This window comes from Vicugna pacos, chromosome 2 (assembly GCF_048564905.1).
Source record: "Vicugna pacos chromosome 2, VicPac4, whole genome shotgun sequence".
Taxonomy (NCBI): Eukaryota; Metazoa; Chordata; class Mammalia; order Artiodactyla; family Camelidae; genus Vicugna; species Vicugna pacos.
The window spans coordinates 105,682,427-105,706,588 of NC_132988.1; the positions used below are offsets into that span (position 1 = coordinate 105,682,427).

Genomic DNA, 24,162 nt, shown 5'->3' on the forward strand with positions numbered 1-24,162 from the left:
GAAATTCAGCAAATACATGTTGAATTCATCCAGTGTGTATGTTATGCCTAACATAGCTCATTCATTGTTCTTGGCATCGAGGATACAGTGGGAACAAAAAACAGACCCAGGTCCTGGCGACTTCAAAGCTAACATCTGAATAATTGGTAAAACAATATAGAAGTGAAAAAAATGCTACCATAGTTCAAGTGATGGTGATTTAGGCTAAGTTTGGCAATGAATATAGAGAAAATGAGGAATACTTAAATGACCACCTTCAGAGCTACAGAATGAAGAAGGAGGATGTAATAACATCATTGTAGGGGTCACCTGACCCTTGGATGAACCTGACTCAGTTTGGATAAGTGGCTAAATTTTAAGGCCCACTATGTAAGGAATATTGAACTTTATATTCCACCTGCTTCAGTCCACAGATTCCAGTACAGTGGATTCAGCTGAAATGTATTAGGAAGGAATTACTCAGAAGAATTGAAACTGGGGCTGACCCCATTTATCTTCGCAGAACAAACAAATCCTATGCATTTGGAAAATTGTATAATTAAATTCAAATATTGATGTAAATATAAGACCCCCGAATGCTCTCTCTAAACCCCAGGGACCATTGAACTAACCTTAACATAACTGTGAAGGTGACAACAAAACAAAGAGTTTAAAGTCAAGATTAAACCTACATTTATCTTGTTTTCTTTTATAACAAGGCGAACTTGTTTGTTATTCCCATGAAAATCAAGTATCTGACAGCAGTACACCTTTTGAATTACTGCATTAAGATCTTATAAATCTCTTCTCAACCTTGCATGTGAATGATTCCCAGATGTAAAATGAGAGGGCTGGCTTACAGCAAATGGAAGAAAGTATCCATCATCCAAGTGGACATAGGCAAGAAGAATTAAGTCACAGTAAGACAAACAGAAGAGACGAACTCTGAATGGGTTAAGAGAGGTTAATCAAAGTGTGTTCTCACTCCAGATAAGAAAGGAACATGCAGAATAATTGACAGCCTCGGAGAAACACAAAGGCGATGGGTAGAACATGCATCCTGGAAAGAGTGTGTTAGGAAAAAATTAGGAAATCTGGATGCAATAGTTTTAAGGAAAGGCCTTTGCAACAAAGGCAAAAGTCATGTAACACAAGATTGTGCTTTACTTTGGGTGTTTTAATTTTCTCCTCAATCACTCCAAGAGCTTTCTTGTCTCTCTTCCTCAAGACTCTCTTTATCTGTTTCCTGTACTCAAGCTACATTGGAATAACCTTGATCTTGTGGGTTGATTTCTAAATGTGTTTTCAAAGTAGGTTCATCTTCACCACTTAGAGAGAGGTTTATCTGCTTTTTACCAGACAAGCTGTTTGATCAAGTCATTTAATATCACGTATTTGAGATACAGGCAATATAAGTTGTTGAGATCAAGTGAAGCTTTGCACTTAAAATGAGTACGTAGTTGTTGACTGACCTCTAAGAAAATGCAGTGTCCTATTTTCTTTGGGAATTAGATGAGAGGATAATTTTTATGTCTATTTTTTATGTTCAACTTCCAAGATAATTCCAGTAGATTCCATGCAATCCACAAAAACAAATACACTACGGAATAACATATGCAAAATCGCACATGCATTTCAATCATGAAAGCTGCAAACAGGCCCAAGCTGAGCAATTTTTTTTTTAAACAGCAGGTTAATTTTAAACACTTTTTGTAACTGAAATGGTAGCTGTACAAACATTATATTAGCATACATGGTTTAAAAACTAAATTATAGCTTGGATTTCCTATATCTCTGGCAAAGCTCATCTTATACTTTGAGAAAGTACCATGATATAAATTGAGATATAAGCGCAAAGAGAAGCAGCCAAAGAGAAATGCTAGTGTAATTAATGCATGTGTAAACCCTTAATCTGATTTCTGAATAAGATATCTAAACTGATAGTGGTGTTCATCCACCACTAGTTGAAACTATAATTCAGAGTACAGTGATACTGAAGGAGACGCTTAAAGAAGTTATCTAACAGAGATATGAAAAGAAATAAAAATGCAAAAGCCAAATTTCAAGGTAGAAACTGATTCCAACCTGCTGTCTCTGTCTCCCAGTAAGACTCTATCTAAGCTTTCTCCTTCCTCCCTCATCTCCTTAGCCATGTAGTCTGGAACTGAAACACCCAGTTTCTGGGTAGTGAGGATCTCATAGCTTTCTGTTCACATAGTTTTCTTGCCTCTGTACATAAAGAAGCTAATCCTGACACTGGGAATTTGATCCAAGTGGTTTAACTATCTAGGAAAGCGCTCTTAGTCACCTACCTTCTTAAAGAACCCCGTTTCAGCACATCATTAGCAGAGACAAAGTTAAGCGGAAAACTTCATATCTATAATGCTGAACCAAAGAATCAACATTCCTATTTCTGCAGGAGCTAAATTTTGAAAGATTCTATCAATAGATCTTGGAGAGAAATATGATACATAAAAGTAGAATAGCATGATTGCTACATTTCAGCCTCCTTCAAAATGCTGAGCTTTCCATATCCTAATAGTTTTCCCTTTGTTGTACATGGAATGGAAAGTAATTGAACTCCTCTGAGACATTAAGTGCACAGATTCCACGCTAATCTTCATTTATCCCTTCAGGACACATATAAAGTTTTAATGTTACAGAAAAAAAAATAAAAGGCTAGCTTCTGTTGAACAATAACATATGGTTAGACTAACATTTCTAAAGGTATTTTATGTTCCAAATTCTAGCAATAAGTGTGATCAACCTAATGTCTAGTGTCCACAAGGATGGACACAAGTCTAGCACTAGAAGAGATTTTGAGATCTGAGATCCAAACCCCTTATTTCATATATAAAGAATCTGGTGAGTTATATAGCTAGTTAGCTGCAAAAGTGAGAGTAGAAATCAAGACAGCAGATTTCCAGACCATGGCTTTTCCTAATCCATCCTCCTGCCTCTTTCTGCACCTTGTCCTTGTAAAATGACTTGGACACAAAATTGGCAAAGGCATGATGATTTTCAGAGGATTACCTGATGGTCATTGATCTTGGAAGAAGACATTACTGAGAGAAAGAGAGAGACATCCTTAATATCCTGTGAAAGGAGAACAAGTTATTAAATGAACACAATCCACACAAAGACAATTAGAACACAGCCTAGCAGACAGAAAGTCTGTCTGGCACCCCATAAATGTAATGAACGTAAACCTCTGTCACCTTCTTCTTCATCGTCTTCTCCCCTTTTTGCTCCTCCTCCTCTTCCTTCTCCTATTTCATCTTCCTCTTCTCTTCCTCCTCTTCTTCCCCTGCCTCTTCTCCTTCTCCTTCTCTTTCTCCCTCTTCCTCTTCTTCTTCTACTTGATTATCACCACCATTATCATCCATGTCTCCTTCACTTCACAACAACCTAAGGACAACGCATAAGCAGGTAGGAGTCCCACCAGCACCAAATAGACTGTAGAGTCCTTCATCCATACCTTGGGCCCACCTATTAGTAGCCATTCCTTGATTTCTTTGGCCAGCATAAACACAAATCCACAAATCAACATCATATTTTTAACATCCTCACAGAATTATTTCCTAGTGTTGGTGTTGAAATAAATGTCTTCAGAGTCAAAGATCTTTTTTTCCCCAGGAGAAAATGGAATGACCAGTTTTCCTAAAACAAGCCCTCCACCTGGAGCAGGGATGAGGGAAAAGCTAACCAGACTCCTCAGAAGAGATGAGGCTGACCTCAACACTCTCTTTGCATCCTTAGCTTCTTTGTGTGAAAAAAAGACACTTAATTATGACATTTCAATGTTGAAATAAAATTAGTTGGAATTTATTCCTCACTCTTGAGAGGAAATTATGCTCCATTTTTAACTGTGCAAGACAACTGCCGATTTGTCTGCGGAGTGATAAGCAGTGTTATTTTTGTGCACATACAACTAACTGTGTACAGGACCCGCTCAGGGCTTCTCTCCTTGTGGGTGCAACTTGGCATCCAAACTCTTGCTTACAGAAGCTTTTGTGGACACCTCACATGCCACAATACCAGCCCTATCAACTGCTCATATTGGTTAAATTTCTTTAACAACAGTAAATGTAGCCAACTATAATGACATAGTTTGTTTCCCATAATTGTGCCTAGTTACAATGGACCAAAATAAGAGGTTTAGAGAATTATTTTATCTAGTTTAACCTAAATATTTTTCACCTTAAATAGAGTATGTGCAATTTCATAATATCCCTAGATAACGAATCACGTTGTTTAATATATTAGTAAAGTTTAAAAATCATGTAATAAATATTAAAGACCACAAAGCCAATGTGGTTTCACTCCTTTTTAAATGCCTCTGGCAAGGATTTAATTTAGATTTAATAAAAGAGTTATATTATTTATTTGATTATAAATATGCTAATGTAAATGCCATGCTATAAATACTTCTGTTAATTAAATACTAGCTGACTTATGGAGACTTATTTAGGCACAACTAGCAGTTTATTAAGATCTATGAGTCAAAACTCAATAACCATATTCTCAATAATCCATTGATATTTAATAGGTAATAACCACATTATACTCAAGGTGGTGCCTTTAGATGTATTCTTTCAATTGAATATTAATTTAAAACTAATTATTAGTAGCATATTTACTAAGCTTTGATTGTTTAAGAGATATTCATCTTAATAAAAAAGATTGTTATGCCCCAATAGATATTCATAATAATCAGTTTATATTTAATTAACATATAATAACTCCCTCATTAAACCTAAATTAAATCCTTATTTGAAATACTCAATTTAAAGTGCAACTGAAAATATTGCTATAGAAAACTACACAGCTTACCCTGCATTGGTTTCACAAGCACAGTGAGAGATGGTCCTAACCACCGAAGATGGAATTTCACAGGACACTGAAGAATGTTTAGACTACTCTTTAAGACCACATATACAGATCATAAAATAAGTCAAGCTTTAAAGTAAGCAACATTTCTCATTGAACCCATATTTAAGTATTTTTCATAATCACTCAATTCTAATGAACTAGAAACTAAATGAAATGCTAAAGCATTCGATGTTCTTAAATAAGATAAACCAATTAAAGTGAAAAAGGAGTTGTACCACATATTCTTCATTTCTTCCTTCACCCCCTTTCACCACCCTCCCCAACCTAGTTCTGTGACCCAGGAGTCTGACCCCTAAGGAGTGCATCACCAGGGTCCCTTGCCCTCTAGATCCCACTTGGGTTTGGCCAATGAAAAGTGTCATGAGGAGACTGGAGTGAAAGAGTAGAGCAAGGCTGGGGTCTTTATCCTTTCATCGCTTGCTGAGCTGTGGTTTGCCATTGGTTATGTTTCTCTACTTAAAGCCACAGGTTCTGCTTGGCAGCCCTTAATGTAGCTCTAGTTCTCACTGTGTTCTAGCAGCTCTTCATCCTCTTTGCCCTTTCAGGCTCAGGGGAGGTAGTGGTTTCCTATGCTTGACAGTCCCAGGGTGTTTCTGCCTTGCTGACTCCTTGCCCACATCTTTGTAAACATTCTACTATTAAAATGATCTCCAGTTACTCCTTTTGACTGTGTCATCTGTTTCCATCTATTTCAGAACTTGCAATGATACACGGCTTCAATTTTAATAAAATAAATAACAACTGAAACAGCAGCAATACAACTTTGCAGAACACTTTCATGTGCATTGTTCCATTGGATTCTAACAAGTTTTTTTTATTTTTAGGCCATTTGACAGGCAAGGAAATTGAGACTCAATTTTTCCGCACAAAAGCACATGATTAGTAAGTGGAAAAGCCAAAAATCAAACCCAGGCCTCCCAGTTTCATATCCTAAATATCTTCTATTATATCAAATAGCCAGAATTAACTATTTAGTTTTAGGCAACATTCTTCTAAAGTGGTAATTGACAAGTTTTTGAAGCCATAGAACCATTTCTTCAAACAAAATCCAAAGGATTTCAACAAATAAAACAGATAAAAGTAGAGCAGCTTTGGTTGATGGGGATGACTTCACAAAATCCTGCTCCTGATATTGTCACATGTCCCAAGCCTGTCCCTTTAAAGCACTCTATCTCCCTGACTACAGTGATTGGTTCACCAGTAATCATATCATCCAGCTGTCCAGTGTCTTCCCCAAAAGTGCTACTTTCTTCTGGAATGTCAAACTGAAAATATAATGAAAGCTTTAGATCTCCCAGTAGTTATGTTGGCTGCCATACAAACACAATCATCCTGAGAATAAAGCCAAATACAGAGGAAGCCTGAACCAAGTGAAGGGGATCAGAGAATCTTAATAGCACCCTTTGAACCCATGGATTCAACCAAGACTGAAGACAGCGCTATCTTTGGAATTAGCAGGTATGGGAATCAACCAATTCTCTTTCTGCTTAAGTCAGTTTGATTGGATTTCTATCACTTACAACCAATAAAACAAAGCTCCACCAAAGTTCCATAAACAGTTAGTTTGGTAGTGGCTTATTTGTTATCCAAAAGGCATAGTCCTCTCTGACATGGAGCTTCAGCTAGATATTTGATGGATTATTTCTAGATTATTCTTGATGGTAGTCAAATTGATGTTTGGAAAGAATTGATCCAATACAAAATTTTCCAAAATATATGTAACTTGCTTGTTTGGCAGTAGAGTAGAAAGAGCACTAAGACCCCCAACTTTGTAGCTGCATCCTTTGCAAAACGTATTCTCCTCTCCTGAACGTAAATTCCTCACTAGTCAACAAATTAGTATTACTAATCTTGCTTTTTTCATAGGGGTACTGTGAAGCTCAAACTGAGTTTAGAGTTTTTGATAATGTAGAGAAAGTTTTATATGGTACAAAATGTAAAGCAAGCTATCAGTAGTTTGCCAGATGGCAATTTTAATTATTCTCTCAATATTTTATATATAAAAGCATATCAAATTATATATTTGTGCCATATATTCAAAAGTAGATAATGTGTTTAAAAATATGTCAAGATATATTTTGTTTTCAGTCTGAATCCTATAGTTAATGTTCTTAAGGCATGTTAGAAACATTAAGCAATTAGACTTCTTAACAGCACTCTAACACATCAGTGTAATAAAGGGGGAACCCTTCACTGCTATAATGCAGACCTATATTCATTTTCTAGATTTTGAAAATTCACTTAGGGAACCTCTGGGCACTAAAAATCAATTTAAAATACAATTAAACTATTAGCTTATCCAAAAGAGACCCATAGCAATATTAGGATATGTCTATTCTTAGGCCAAATGAGTGGGGGAGTACAAGCAAACATCCAAACACTTAGGACATAATGGCCTAAAACGTCAACTATGGGAACAGGGAAAGGATGGGAGGGCTTGAGTTCTCCAAATTAACTCTTCTGAATGCAATCCAGGTACATATTATTCCACGTCTAAGTGCCTAGGTAAACCTAATTTCTGTTTTTGTTTTGTTTTGTATGCCAAAATTTCAGTTGGTATGTCACAGGTAATAAACACAGTACAAAGTATCACATTTAGATATCTTATTTCTATTGAACTTTTAAAACTAATTATTGGTAATTTTTTTTTTTTACAACCAAAGAGAGTATTTCCATCTTGTGACCTCATTCACCCACATGGTATGAACATAATCAATATCAAACTGGGATTTCCCGCCTCTCAACCCAGATCACATATTTGTCCTGAGCATGCATGAGCCCGAGTTTAAATGACAACAGTCCCAGTCTATCACTCCAGCTCCAGCTCCAGCTCTTAGGGAATCAAAAAAATTATTAGTGTTTTCTGGCTTTTGATGACTTCAAAAACTTTACCCAGTCACAAAAAATACGATAGGGATGTGTTTCAGATTGCATATTCTACATATACAAGATCATTGCTAAAATATAGTATTGTATTTATATCAGTTACTGAGGAAGGACAGAAAGAGAGCAAGACTTAAGACATCTGGAAATAATGATGGGCAATCAACACTTTGCACAGCCTACAAGTGACAGCCCCTCACATCTTTCTACAGTTGCATGAGATCTTTATTATTTACATTGTCCACTGGCAGAAATAGACTTGGCTTACTTTATGTCTACATAGCAGATAACAAATATTGGAACATTGTTGTTTGGGCCCAGGTCTCATATCTATAAAATCACTGAATTTTAGAACAAAAAGCTAGATCTACAGTTGTCTTCCCCTCCACACACAGGAGAGAATTAGAGTTATGATTAGGTATATGTGCTCTGGTTTCAGACTGCCTGGCTTTAAATCTTGGCCTCACCTCTCTCTCACCTTGCACTTAACTTCTTTGCATTCCATTTCTTCATATGTGGAGGTAATGTTAGAACATGGCTCATGGTAGAGTACTTAGAGGTGTACCTCAAATACCCTAAGTGAACACCAAACATTAACAGTTGTTAAGCACTGTTTGGAATGCTAACTCTGCTTAAAACCCCACTCTGTTGGTTGTCTCCTGTCCAGTCAGTTCATACTCAGCTTTTAGATTTCTTTTGCTCACATACACCTCAGTATAGATTCTGCCTTTCTGTTTAAGCTTTCATATCATCCTGTACTTTTCTTTCAGAGATATTATTACTGCTTATTATTATACCCTTATGAGTTTTTATAATCTTAATATTTGTATCCTCCATTAAACTGTAAGTTCCACAGAGAAGAGATGATATTTTGCTCACAATTTTATTTGTAGTGCCTACCAGTGTTTGGCACATGGTAGGGCCTCAATGAACATCTGTTGAGTGAATAAAGGAATGGAGAAATGAATGATTATAATGTAAGTTATAATTTTACTTATTCTTCACTTCTACATTTTTTCACTCTTTGAACAACCTGTGCTTCAACAAATATGGCCTCCTTTCCTAGTCAACCTTTTCCTATGATTCCAGCTGTCTTGCCTAAACTACTGAATTAATTTTCTTAATGGAGTTAGGCAAAATCATCTGTAAAACAGCATATTGTAACACTTCCACTATGACTAAAACAGAACGTAAGCAATGAATTTGCCAATAGCATTCCCAAACTGATTCCCATTTAATCTGTTTTTTCCCTGCAGCAGTATAATGGGATTGAATGTTTCCTTTATATTGCCACAAATCAATCAATAAGCATTTTTTTCATGCCCACTATGGTTTAAGCACAATAGCAAGGTGTCCTGTTTATAACAGGCATTGTGCCTGTTCCAATTGCTTTCTGCATCACACAACCATGTAAAGAGTCAATGACAAATAAATACACCTTGATGTCAATTAAATAAGTTGGTGGCCACAAACCAGGGACAATTAAAGGGTTCTGGATCCAGGATTCCAATGAGATTATTGCCAAAAGGAAATGAAACTACTTAGAAGCTCCACGTGGAATGGATGTTAGAAATTACCAATGCAGTAGGAATATTGGAAAGGTCCATATCTGAGCAGAGTCATCACCATCTCCATGGAAACCATCCCCCGCCCCCTTCTGGGGAGAAAACAGCAGCTGTTCAACAGCACACAACCAAGAAAAATGCAGATCAGTTGGAAGTGGAAAATTCAGGATCCATTTAAAATTGTGAAGGGGGTGAAATTAGAGGTAAAGGAATGAGATTAATGAAGCCATGATTTAGCAAATAGGCTCTATTAGCCTCCTGTGCACCGGGAAGAGGGCCAGGAAGTTAGATGGGCAAGATGGGCAAGAATTCACGTCAAATATCATTACATTACATTACAAAGAGAAAAATCATAGCTTTTTTTTTTTTTAAGAAAGGGGCCAGTAGAAATATGGTTGGGAGTTAGTTCTGAAGAAGAAAGAAGAAAGGAAAGTTAAGCATGCTATTAAGTACATATAGAGGAAGATTTGGAAAAGGAAGGGAAATAAAAGAAAAGATTTTATTCCATGGACATAATCTATATACTTAATTGCTTTATGTTTCTTTCATGTAAGCTTTTATGTGTTTCTTATAAGTATATGTTCAGCTAGTTTCACTTATATGTAGTACTCAATACTCAAATAGGGAGCCTTACATGACAGCCTTAGATGAATACATGCCACTAGATCAGGCCATTTTGGCTATGTCAAGAAAGATGTGATGCTGGATGGTTAGTGGTCTGTCTGCATGAAGGACTCAGGATTATAATGAGGAGAAAAACATGAACATTCCTATGTGTTAGAACTGAGAAAAGCCTCCTGTCCCATCAAATTTTATCTTTCCAAATTTTGGGGCTTAGATCCCTCTAGTCAGCTGCAGCATCCCAATGAGGAACTTCAGTGCAAGATTTTGCAATGGAGATGGAAAAGCAGAAAGAGAGAGAAAAGGAGGAGGAGGGGGAGGAGAGGAAAGAAGAAAGAAGAGAAGAGGACAAAAGAGAAGGGTAGACATTCAAAAGAAGCCAGCAGAGAGAGTTGCTAATGTCTGTCCATTTCCTGTTTTCAGCCCCATTTCAAGGTTCAATGGGGGATGGATATATCTTAGTGGCAGAGCACATGCTTAGCATGCATGAGGTCCTGGGTTCATTAAAAAAAAAAAAGGTCCTCCTGCATTTATGCCCTCAAATCCCCCAAACACACCTGTAGCCTTATAAAGAATTTTCCCTTATTATGTAAAGTAGTTCAAATTGATTTCCATTACTGGCAGCCCAAGGGGTAGATTATTATAGCCCTGTACCCCATTACTCACTGCCTGGGGGAAAAGGCTCTCTGATACAAATACATACACAAACATTGTAACAGCTGGGAAAAGAGGTCAGTTTTAAGGGGAGAAATATTCAGAATTTTAGACTTATGTAAGAATAAGTACAGCAATCACAGGTGAGAAAGTGTCTGTCAAATTCATTAGAATTTGCAGAGGTATATGTGCTGAAAAATACCAAATTATTCCCTTGAATTCCCTCCGTATTCTAAAGGAAGCAACCTTAGTTATTGTTGGGGCTGCCCCCTCAGGGTGATGCTGAGATCCTAGGCTCAATTCCAGTGGCATGAGTTGGATGGCTCATTGCAGTCTTCAGCCACTGGCCCACAGTGGTTATGGATGAAATGCATTTAGCCTCACTCATGTGATCTTTTCGGGTTTGTCACTGAGTCACTCCCCTAGTACTTTTGAGGCTCAAGCATTTGGAAAGATTGGGACCCTTAGGCCTAAGACAGCAGCTGATTACCTCCAACTGTTATGCCATGTTCTCAGGGTAATGCCAAGGTATTGTCTCCTCTATGGTACCTACATACCCCTCCCCTCCCAACATCCTCAGGAAATGATTTTCTAGACTGAGGTTAGCACTTTCCCTTTCTTCTGCTTCTTAGAAAGTGCTCCATATTATTTCATCTTATTCCACCCCTGATTTTGTTGTTTTGCTTTACTTTATTGTTTTGTTTTGTTTTGTTTTTAAAGCACTTAGTCTTTTGGATGCAAAAACCAGGAAGTCTTGCAGGTTTCTACTTTTTCTGATTTGCCACATTTTTCTTCCTGGGTTTTAAAGCAGAGAGCCTAAACATGAGGAAGAAAAAGGAAAAAATGGGAGAAAACAGTTAATATATTCATCTACCTGCCTTTAGGCTTTCTCTGACTTTTCTTTGTAAAAGAACTAAAATTCTTGTGAAATATAAAACAAACATTTTTAATTTTTATACTAAAATTTCTGTTGGACACTGAAAGGACTCAAGACTAGACGTCTTCATAACGTAATGCAAATAATGGGGACGGCTCCTTGGTGACAGTGGATTTCCAGACAGCTGTATCTGAGGATGAATTTTTGAACTCTCCAAACAATGACAGTGACACTAGATATCACTAAAGGAAAGTTCTGCGTTTTGAATTCCATTCACCGATTGACTTTTGTAAAAGAAAGGGAACACCATTCCAATGGAAAATATCTGAGCCTCAAGGTATCATAAATTCTATGTTTGAGTTCAATAAAGCTTTAAAAGTACATATTTAAAAGAAAATGCTGACTTCCTGATAAAATATTAATACTGTTACTCAAATTAAGTCACTAGATAGGAATGCAAAGTAGCCAAAGTTACTGCTATGTTTAGCCCAAAAGCATAAACTTTGAAGGAAAACAGCAGCATTCATTCATTCAAAAACACTTATATATATATGATTGCCAAGTTCTTCAACTTCTTTCCAGCCTGTTCTCCAGTTTCTCAGCATTCTGCTCAGGGATGGAGACTTTGAATGAAAAGCTAAAGAGAACAAGGAGCAGAAACAAAGAGCACCAGACCCTAAACTCCAAAGTAGGAAACAGGAAGCAAGTTCTAGAAACACATCCCAATGTTGCTTATCTTTCAAAACACCCATTCCTATCACCTATCACCTCCTGAGCCTCCTTTCATTGTTTTGTATCATTTTATCACTTTCAGTTAGTGTGATAAGTGATTTAAGATACAAGTGGTTTGGGATTCATATATTATTAAATATCATATTATACAGATGCTAATATAATCTTGAATAGTATTCATACTATATAAAGACAAATTCTTACTTTTCCCATTTAACAAGTGATGCATACTGTTTCATTTACTTTAAATTAATTATGTAATAAAAGCATGAATTATCAACAAATAAATTCAAAAATGATATATATTGTTTTTGTTCGGAGAACTAATGGATATTGAAATGTAGATTAAAATTTAACTATGCCTCATACCATAAAAACAGAAGACAAAAAACTTCTTAGTGATTTATAATTTGGAGTCTTTGAAAACTGCATTTTAGAAAAAAACAAGTGTTTTATTTTTTAATTAGCTTGCGCTTTTTCTCTACGTGATGGGATGTAAATGTTCTTGGTTGTCTTTTACCAGCAGTTTGCAAATAGTAAGTTGAGGATGTAAACACTCTTTATTCCAGTAAATCAGAAGTCAAATTGTATTCAATTGTCACTATCTCAAGTACCAGGGATGCCATAAAATAATATCTGAATTAATGCAGATATGCCATGTTCTTGGAAGAGAAGACATAAATGTAAATATATTAATTTCCCCCACATTAAACTGAAATTTCAGTTAAATAGCTGCTAAAATCCCAACAAGACAATTTCATAGAACTTGATAAGATGAAAAGAAAATATGCAAGAGGTCTTGGAAAATGTTTTAAAAGGTAGAATAATAATGAGGTCTTGTGTTACCAAATAATAGCATGTATTATACACTTAGACATTCAAATAATATGATACAGGTATGAGGAGAGAGGAGTAGATCAAAGAAAAATTACAGGTAGTGTAGAAACAGACTGACTTACATGTGTGAATCTGTTATGTGTTAAACTTGATATATTTCAAATTTGGGATTTTTGGAGGGAAATTTGACAATGTCTTATTTTGCAAACATGTAAAATGCATTCCCTTTGATCAGCAATTCATTTGTAAGAAGCTGTTATGCAGAAATATTACTATATTTGAAATGCTAAAATAATAATTAGATACTTGTTTAAAAACAGAAAATCAAAATACACATGCACATATAGATATATGTATGTATGGGATGTATGTATGGGTACAGCTAAATTCTTGGACCCTACTCTATACCTCCCAATTTACTATTTGGGGGGATGCTATCCAGGATTTGTGTTTTCTTAATATTTCTCAGATATTTTCATGCAGCCATATTCACAAATTACTGTAGCTAAGCCCAAAACAAAGAAGAACTCTTGGGCTTCTATATTGTTCATTTATTCAGAAATATGTATTGAATACTTATTATGCATCAGTCCCTGTTCTCACCTCTGGAAATTCAATAGTGAACAAAGTAACATTTGTGACCTAACAGAGTCTCAATTTTATTAGGAAAGAAAAAAAAAACTCAAATAAGCAAATTTATTTCAAAATGTTCTCAAAACTAGACATGCATCTGCATTTTCTTATTCAGTACATACAAAATACCTAGCTCCTCTCTTTTGAAGATACTAAACATTTGTTGCAAAAAAGAGTCCCTCACATTAAAAAAACAAACAAACAAACAAGAATGAACCATTAATACCAATCTGTATTTTCTAGTTAGTGAATTGTGTACCACTGTAAATTTGAAAAAATTATTCTAGAACATTCACACCAATTAAAGTTATAATGGTGTGTTAGTTTTGCTTACACCAGAAACAGTCATTGCTGAGACTAAAGTGGAGGTAATTTATTTGAGAGATGGTAGAGGGAGAACTGGCAGAGGGAAGCACTGGTAGAGAGATAACATGTGTCTCAGAGTTATATGAGGGAGCTGGGGTATTTATACACTAACTTCCATCAGCCATAGAATGAGAGGAGTTTCTGCGGGTGTTAATCCTCCATAACTCTAGTCTCATACTCAGTTGGAGTGGGCTGCAGAGGTCAGAGGAAGCCCTTAGAAAAAACTTGCAGGACCAAGATGGCAGAAGAGTAGAATGCCTAGCTCACCATCTCCCAGAAATACAGAAAAATCTACACCTATATACAGAGCAAATCACAGAGAATACCTACTGACCTTTGGTAGAATATCCCTTACATCAGAAATACAAATAAATCCTCACAAAACTGGTAGGAAAAAAAAGAAAGAAAGAAAAAGGAAGTCAGTGTGGGACCTGACCCCCAGGGAACAGCAAAGGAGAAATTAGAAGAGAAGAGGTAAAATTGTCACTATACGCAGATGATATGATTATATATATATATAAAACCCTAAAGACTCTACACAAAAACTACTAGAGCTGATAAAAGAATTTGGCAAGGGAGTAGGGTCCAAGATTAACATACAGAAATCAGTATCATTAGTTTACCCTAACAATGAAATATCCAGAAAGGAAAGAAATAATCCCCTTTAAAATTGTATTCAAAAAAGTAAATAAAATATGTAGGAATAAATCTGACCAAGGAAGTGAAAGACTTACACATGGAGAACTGAAAAATGTTAATTAAGGAAACTAAAAATGATTTAAAGAAATGGAAAGATATCCCATGCTCTTGGATTGGAAGAATCAATATTGTTAGAATGGCTACATTGCCCAAGGCAATCTACATATTTAAAGCAACCCCTATTAAATTACCATGACATTTTTCACAGAACTAGAACAAATAATTTTAAATCTATATTAAATCACAAAAGACCCAGAGTTGACAAAGCAATAGTAAAGGAAAAAAATGAAGGTGGAGGAATAACCCTTCTAGACTTCAGACAATAACACAGAGATATAGTAATCAAAACAGGATGGTATTGACACAAAAACAGACATATGGATCAATGGAACAGAGAGCCCAGAAATAAACCCACAAACTTCTGGTCAATTAATCTTTGATAAAGGAGAGAAGAATATACAATGGAGAAAAGACAGTCTCTTCAGCAAGTGGTGTTGGGAAAACTGGACAGCAGAATGCAAATCAATGAAGTTAGAACACTTCCTTGCACCATACACAAAAATAAACTCAAAATGACTAAAAGACTTAAATACAAGACAAGACACAATAAACCTCCTATAAGAAAACATAGGCAAAACCTTCTCTGACATAAATCTTAGCAATGTTCTCCTAGGGCAGCCTACTGGGTGAGAGAAAAAAAAGCAAAAATTAACAATTGGGACCCAATTCATTGCACAGCAAATGAAACCATAAACAAACAAAACAACAAGCTACAGAATGGGAGAAAATATTTGCAAATGAGGCAACTGACAAAGGCTTAATTTCCAGAATGTATAAACAGCTCATACAACTTAACAACAACAACAACAAAAAGAAACCTGATCCAAAAGTAGGCAGAAGATCTAAACAAGCAATTCTCCAGTGAAAACATACAAATGGCCAGTGGGCACAGGAAAAAATGCTCAATATCGATAATTATCAGAGAAATGTAAATAAAAACTACTATGAGGTATCACCTCATACCAGTCAGAATGACAATCATTCAAAAGTCCACAAGCAATAAATGCCGGAGAGGCTGTGGAGAAAAGGGGACCCTCCTATACTGTTGGTGGGAATGTAGTTTGGTACAACCATTATGGAAAACAGTATTGAGATTACTCAAAAGACTAAAAATAGACTTACCATATGATCCAGTAATCTATTCCTGGCCACATATCCTGAGCGAACTCTAACTTGAAAGGATTCATGCACCCCAATGTTCATAGCAGCACTATTTACAATAGCCAAGACGTGGAAGCAACCTAAATGTCTGTCAACAGATGACTGGGTAAAGAAGTTGTAGTATATTTATACAATAGAATACAACTCAGCCATAAAAAATAATAAAATAATGCCATCTGCAACAACATAGTTGGAACTGAAGATCATCATTCTAAGTGAAATAAGTCAGAAAGAGAAAGAAAACTACAATATGATATCACTCATATGTGGAATCTAAAAAAAAGAAAAAAGAAGACACTAATGAACTCATCTACAATACAGAAATAGACTCATAGACATAGTAAACAATCTTATGGTTACTAGGGGAAAGGAGAAAGGCACTGGGAAGGGATAAATTTGGGCGTTTGTGATTTGCAAATATTAACTATTGTATATAAAAATAGATAAAAAAACAAATTTGTTCTGTATAGCATAGGGAACTATATTCAATATCTTGTAATAACCTTTAGTGAAAATGAATATATGTGTATATTATATATATGTATGACTGGAACATTATGCTGCACATCAGAAATTGACATATTGTAACTGACTATAATTTAATAAGATAAATAAGTAATAAATACAAATTAATAAACATAAAATAAAATAGGAAATTCATCATGAGATGATCTATGCAGATCATTTATCTGATCAAAACCCTTCTTGAAATATCAACATAGTCTCAATATATGTTTTTAAATTAAACATGTAATGTGCAAATGCATTCTTATTTTCTGAAGACAATAATATAAAACTATATTGATTAAAAAGCAAATATAAGGCTTAATGTTTCTTGCCCCTCTCATTCTTCCTCTGCAATTCAGGTAAAGACAAATATTGGCTGATTATACTTTCAAACTTTTTTCACATACTCACACACCCACAAGATACAGGCCACCAGTGGATTAGCCTTTAAAAAATATCAAGGGCCTGGAGGACCTATAGGATTTATAACCCATCTATATTTTGCAGGTGTTCTGTTGGCCTCTGATTTATTATATTTCTTTTAGGGGGGAATATACATAATCTAATTGAAAATGAAATGTCATGGGTAGGTATGGAATGTTTTTCAAGAGTTATATTGTCATGCTACATAATGAACACACACTCTCCATGATATACTCTTTTTTTTAATTTATTATATTTGTTATTCTGAATGCTTTAATTGCATAAAACCAACATTAAATGAATTCAATAAATTCTACTTACTAACTCCAAAAATCATATTCTATATGAAAATAATTTTATATATAGATATATATTTTTTTAATGGCTCCTGGTTTCATGTAGAAAAGTCAAATTTGGCTTTATGGCCAGCATGCTAGAGCCAAAGACACAAATATGATTAACGTCACCGCTCATGATCCTTAGTCCAGAAGCACATTGAAAACTTGACTGAAAGTGATTAGAACTGAAGGCAGTGAGTGGGTAAGGAAACAACAGGAGTCTAATTGAGACAGTAGAATTCTCTCTCCAGAAGAAGGGGCCAGTGATCTTCTGTGGACAATGTTTGTGTTTCCTCAAAATTCATATGTAAAAATTTCAATAAGATGGTGTTTGGAGATAGAACCTTGAGAGGTAGTTAGATCATGGGGATGGAGCCCTCACAAGTGGATCAGTGCCCTTATAAGAAAAGACAGGAGAGAGCTGCTTGCTCTCTCTCTCTCTCTCCACTTTGTGAGGATTCAGCAAGAAGGTGTTCCTCCGCCAACAAGGAACTGAATTGGCCTGTACCTTGATCTTGGACTTCCCAGGCTTCAGAATTGTGAAAACTCAATTTCTGTTGTTTAAGTCACTCAGTCATGGTATTTTGTTACAGCAGCCTTAACTAAGACAAGACCAGATAACCAGATCTGGAGGAAAGTTGACCTAAAGTGGCTGATAAAAGCTTGAGATGGGGCAGTGGTTCTAGCTAATGGGCACAGGCACCAGAGGTCAGCAACCTCTTGACCTACAAGGACAACGGGCAATTTGTTAGGGGGAAACTTGTATCTAAATTCCTGTTTAACAAGTAATAACAAGTTTAAGTTTTATAATTCTCAACTGATCCAATCTGTCAAATAATTCTGAGCTCATTTAAGTGTTCTGCCTCTCAGTTTACCAGTGACCTGTTGAGTCTTATTTATGGCTGATGTGTTCAGGAAAACACAACTTCCAGATAATATCATGGGTTAGAGAGTGCCTTTTGCAAGAGATCAGTAGATACTGAATTTTCTCCTGCAGAGAACTCTTCAAAAAATGTAGCAGTCCTCCAACATAAAATCCAAACATGGATAAGCTGCATTAGAATAAAAGTCTAATAGCCTCCTGGACATAGAAAACAAACTGTGGCTGCCAGGGGCGGGAATGGGGGAGGATAGATTAGGAGTTTGGGATTAACAGGTAACACATTACTAGATATAAAATAGATAAATAACAAGGATCTACTGTATAACATAGTAAACTATATTCAATTTCTTGTAATGAGCCACAATGGAAAAGAAACTGAAAATATATGTGTGTGTATATATGTATGTATGTATATGTATAACTGAATCACTTTGCTGTGCACCTAGAACTAACATTGTACATCAACTACACTTTAATAGAAAAATAAGAATTAAAAGAAAAGGATAAAAGCCTAACAGCAAAATTATTAATTTTAATTCACTCTTGAAGTGGAATTTATTTTCACTAATATAAAATAACAAGACACGCTTTAAAAAGTTTTTTTTTAACTGAAGTATGGTCGGTTTACAATGTCGTGTTGGTTTCTGGTGTACAGCATAGGAATTCAGTTATACATATACATACTCCTTTTCATATTCTTTTTCATTATAGGCAATTACAAGGTATTGAATATAGTTCCCTGGGCTATGCAGTGGGACCTTGTTGTGTATCTATTTTATCTAAAGTAGTTAGTATCTGCAAATTCCAAATTCCCAATTTATCCCTTCACTCCCTGCTTTCTCCCCTGATAACCATAAACTTATTCTCTATCCTTTATAAATTTCTGTTTTAAGCTTCCATTTATGCAAGATCAGTGTCAACTAGCAATTTCCTATAAGGTTTTTATTTCTAACGGAAAACAGTATAGTACTTTTTCACAACTATAATGCTGAACAGAGTGCTTGATTCTACTTTACAGTCTCATTCATAAATGTAACAATTTCAGGTGTCAGCGTTTATGATTTTCAGAATAACAAGTAAAATTAGGTAACAAGAACCCCTAAGCTGATAGTGCTGAACAGTCAATAAATATTCTTATATATAATATGTATACATTATTTCACACATATATATGGGCACATAAATGTATATACACTTCTTATATAAGTATGTATATGTAAAGATGTTTATATTTTCTACAGCTTCTTTCACATTTTTAAGGAATTATCATATCTATATACAAGACATATCACATAACATGTAATATGTACATAGATAAGAAACAAGATATAAACATATTTACATAATAGGAATATGTAATTTTACATATGCATAATATGTATTTAGGAATAGGAAGGCCCCAAAATCCTTTATTTTACTGAAAAGCATCTGAAGTCCAAAGAAAATAAATGACTTCACCAAGGTTAGAGTAGTGAGAAAAAGCCCAAACTGGTCATGATTTCTGCCCAGCGTGTTTCCCACTCAGTATTTTAATTTTACCTTTTGGATTTCAGAGATGGAGAACAAACTCTGGATGCCTGGTTTTGCCCCCAGCTTTCAGATGACTTGTCTGCTGAGATCTGTCTTCTCTGAGATCTGGATTGGTATCAGGAGGCTCTGTTTTGGCAGTACCAGTTGCCATTTTTAATGTGACTTACTGATCATGCAGACAGCCAGCCTCTCATAAATCATGTAAAGTACCTGGAAATATGATTTATGAGCTAGGTGATTGGAAACGGGGTCCTTTAATATCCTCACCTTCTCAGGATGCTGTTGCCTATCTCAGGGACCCCTCTCCTGACTCAACTGAAGGTGCGTTTGAATGTTTTCATCCCAAACTGTCCCTGCCTCCACCTCAGCCATCACTGACTTTTACCCCTCATCCGTAAGGAACTTGCAGCTTCTATAAGTTCAGCAGCTGAGTGTGAATTCTTGATTCAAACTCTTACTCTGCTTGTGCCTAATACAGACCACTTTCATGGGGCATCGCCTCATGGGGTAATTAAAGAACCATACCTCATGGCATCTTATTATAGAGCCAAAGAGCAAGAGTATCACAGTTTGTTGCAGACAACAACCCATGAAAGAGCCTAGAAAACCCAGGATGAAACTAATTTCAACCAGATGCCTTGTTGAAAAGGAATATGGAAAAAATGTCTGTAATACGCAGTAAATGAGGCCCATAACTCACGGGGGCCTCCAATGAGTTATGTGTTAAATCCACATTTCACAACATGGTCCTGCAGTTTTTCAGATCACCCTGTCTATTAACCCTTTCCTTCATGTGGGAGGGTTTCTAAGAACCACAGAGCTCTGTGTGCATTAACATATTTACATATGCAAATAGAAATCCTATACCAATAGTTTCTTTATCCCCCCTCCCTTATGACTCAATATATTATCGCTTCACCAAACCAACAAATTAAAAACAATTTCCAATTTCTTCCACAAATACCTAGTGGCCAAATGTTATTAATGTGTTTGTCTGAAAGGCACAAATTCAAACATTGCTCAGTTAGGGAAGAAGAATATACAGGGCTGATTGCTTGCAATCAGTTTCAGTAATCTATATTTTCTTCACGGAGGTGAAAGTTTATCTCACCATAGAACAACAGTTATAATTTGGCTTCTACCATTCATCAGCTCTGATATTTCAGAGCCTCAAATCATCACTTTCTGGAGCTACAGAGTAAACAAGCTCTTGACTATTTTCTTTTTAACATGCTCCTTTTAAAAAAAAAATGTTTGCCTGCACATTATGGGTTTATCTTCTGTCTGCGAGAGAGCCTAATAAATCACATTTGCTTTCGGCTATCATAGATTATTAGGCTTTTATAATCATGAAATAAACCCAATAGACTATTGCTATTTTCAGAATATTGGAAATCACTAGGTATTTTCCTCTTCGCGTGAGGATTTGATTCCCTCATTTTTTAGGAAGGTAGTGTTACATTTAGACCCTGTCAGCATAGTGCTTCTACAACAATGATGCTTCCAACAAATTGTGATCCAGGAGGTGGGAGAGGGCGTGAGCACAGGAAACAGGGGAGTTCCAGAATCACAGGGCTTTAGTCAGGCTCTGCCATCCTTCAGTTAAAAGCCTGAAGTTTATTTTGCAACGTGAACCTCTCAGATTGTTCTCTTCCACCCTGTCTCTTTTCATATACAATAATTGCTGATAATCTTTTGTAGAACAATGCTTTGAAATCATTTCAGTTTTAAGAGAGTACATTAAGGCCATCAAATGGAATAAATCTCCCTAAAGGAGATTCATACGAATTCTTTCTCAACACCATTACTGCAATTAGATACACGTATACCTTTGTGCCCTTAATATCGTAATCTTCATGGGGCGATGATTTGAAGGAGCTTCTTACTAGAAATAGATCTAAAACACAGGGTTTTGATGACCTTCTCAGCTAAACTAATTGTGTGAGCTGGGAACAATGTAGCGAGGACAGATGTCAAGGTCAATATAATTACCAATTTCTGAAACTGGGGTAATATTTCCAAGGGCCTTGCATATGACTTAACAACCTGTAACTACCACTAATGGAAAAGTCAACTTTGGTTTTCTGGCATGGATGAAATGTTTGTTTTTTTTCCAATTGTGTCCCAAAGTGAACTTTATTTGTCAAAGGAACAAAACAAAATCGACTTTCTTGTCGGCTCTTCATCATATCGAAAGATGCAGATGTGAACAACAAAAGGAGCACTTGGCATGATCGCTGGAAATGTGTGCATTCCAAAATGCAGCTCATAAAAATCATATTTATCCCTTTGAGAGGAGACAGGAATAAAAGGGAACAAGCTCAAGGAGGAATTGTGGTGTTAGGTTATTTACATTTCCAATAGTCCTGAAATTATTAGATAGCTATTTTCTTGGGTCTTTTTTCCCCTATCAGCCACAGACTGCCTGTATATCTTGTGTCATAATTGCTACGAAAGGACCTTATTCCCAATGACATTCACTTCCAGGTTTTTATGCCTGCCTAAGTTACTGGATGATGACAGTGTTTCAAAGTGATGTAAGAGTATTCTATGAACAGTGTTTAGAACTCCATTCACTTATCTTGACTAGGCTAAATCAACAAAGGTAGAGAGAGGTGCCGATTAAAAGGCATGCTTCAATGGAAAAATTATTTCAAAGCCAAAATTAATAGAAACTGCTCAACTAAACAGATTTAGGGGCCAGGGGAAAAAACTGGCACATAGCAATACACAAAAAGATAGTGACAGACTCAATTTCTCTCTCTCTCTCTCTCACACACACACATGCACACACTGAATCTCTTAATAATAATGTACATTTTCTTTATACTTCATATTATAAAAGTTTCTTTTTAATTCGAGTTCTTTTGTAAAATGTGTTTGTTGAACAGAATTCTATTTAACACAGTATTTCCACATTCCATAGAGAGTGTGCATGGCAAGCTCTCTGAGTTGTAATCGTCCAACAGGTTTCTGGAACTAACTGGCTAATTCAGAAAGTCATCTCCTGCCTTAGGCTTGGCCGACTCTCACCCCTCTACAGTTCTCCACCGCCAGTCTGTCCTGACTTAACTCCACTTGGACCTTGTGCCAGTTGCTGAGTTCCACTGAGAAATCTACCCCTTGTGGAACCAAACATTTAAAATCCTGACTTAAAAACACTTCTCCAATTGCACCAAAAAGGAGAAAAGGAGATCTTTCCATGCCTCTTCCCCTTCTACTGACAGCTTGTCTCTCTCTATTTTTCATCCAAATAAGCAGAGCTCTGTAAATCTTGTCCAGAAGACACAGGCTGAAAGAATTAATCAAAGTGTTGTTTATGAGCTGCTCAGAGCAGATTAAATGTTGTGTTGACAACACAATTTGCAAATTATCTATCAACATCAACAGACATACAGCAATGAGCCGAGCCAATTGGATACCTTTGGACATAAGAGGACCATGTATTTCCTAGTCTTGCTTCCAAAACAAAGTCTTTTTGAAAGAGTTTTATCCAACATCATTTGCAGTCTCATTGCTGCAGTTGAGTTCCCGTTATAATTTATTTTGGACAATGCCAGTTTTATTTCTGCCACATACAGGTCAAATTTTCTATCATAATCTGACCACAGCTTTTCTTTCCAGCCCCACTTGACTATCCCACTCCAAACATTCTATATTCCAATTCACCACCAGATAGCTACCAGATAGCCACCTCTTGAAAATATATGAAGCAGCCTGCCTCCAAAATAACCCCAACCTTCTGGTAGTCATACCTTCATAGCTCTATGTGTAGTTCTTTGACATGTTAAAAGATCAGCCATGTGAGCAATAGAAAAGGACAGAAACAGTGGTATATCTCTCCTGAAGTCTGTCGTATCTTTGATTTGTTCTGTGTATGTCTGGGTAGTTTTTCCATTGTATTGTTATACCACAACTTGCTTATACACTTAGACTAGTTTCCAATTTTGACAACCATGAATAAAACTACTGTGAACATATGTGTACAATTCTCTTTTTGTGAGTATATGCCTTCCATTCTCTTAAATATCTGTGAGTGGAAGTGGTCACAAGATAGCTTTATGCTTTGTTTTATAAATGCTGAAAAACTGTTTTCAGTATTATTTTACAATCTCATCAACATGGTGTGATGATTCCATTTCCTTTACATCCTTGCCAACCCTTGGTATTCTTGGTCTTTTTAAAATGTTAGCCTTTCTAATGGATGTGAAATGTTATCTCACAATGGTTTAAATTGCATTTTCTGATGCCCAATAGTGTCCAGCAACTCTTTACAAACTTATTGGCTATTTGTAAGCCTTTGTTTGTGAAGTGTTCATTCAAATATTTTATCCATTTTTTAAACATTTTTAAATTAATTTATAGTCATTTTACAATGTTGTGTCAAATTCCAGTGTACAGCACAATTTTTCAGTTATACATTAACATGCATATATTCATTGTCACATTTTTTTTTGCTGTGAGCTACCACAAGATCTTGTATGTATTTCCCTGTGCTATACAGTATAATCTTGTTTATCT

The 24,162-nt window shown here is 35.9% G+C and overlaps 1 long non-coding RNA gene across 3 annotated transcripts in view; it reads right to left on the reverse strand.

The window, feature by feature from the left end:
• Positions 1 to 3,205: 3,205 nt before the first annotated feature.
• The window catches only part of LOC140700568 (uncharacterized), a 76,279-nt gene continuing 55,322 nt past the window's right edge, over positions 3,206 to 24,162 (reverse strand). For all 3 annotated transcript variants that reach the window (XR_012078977.1, XR_012078976.1, XR_012078967.1), the window contains one exon: positions 3,206 to 3,387. This is a non-coding gene — a long non-coding RNA (uncharacterized lncRNA). The remainder of the gene's footprint in view (positions 3,388 to 24,162) is intronic.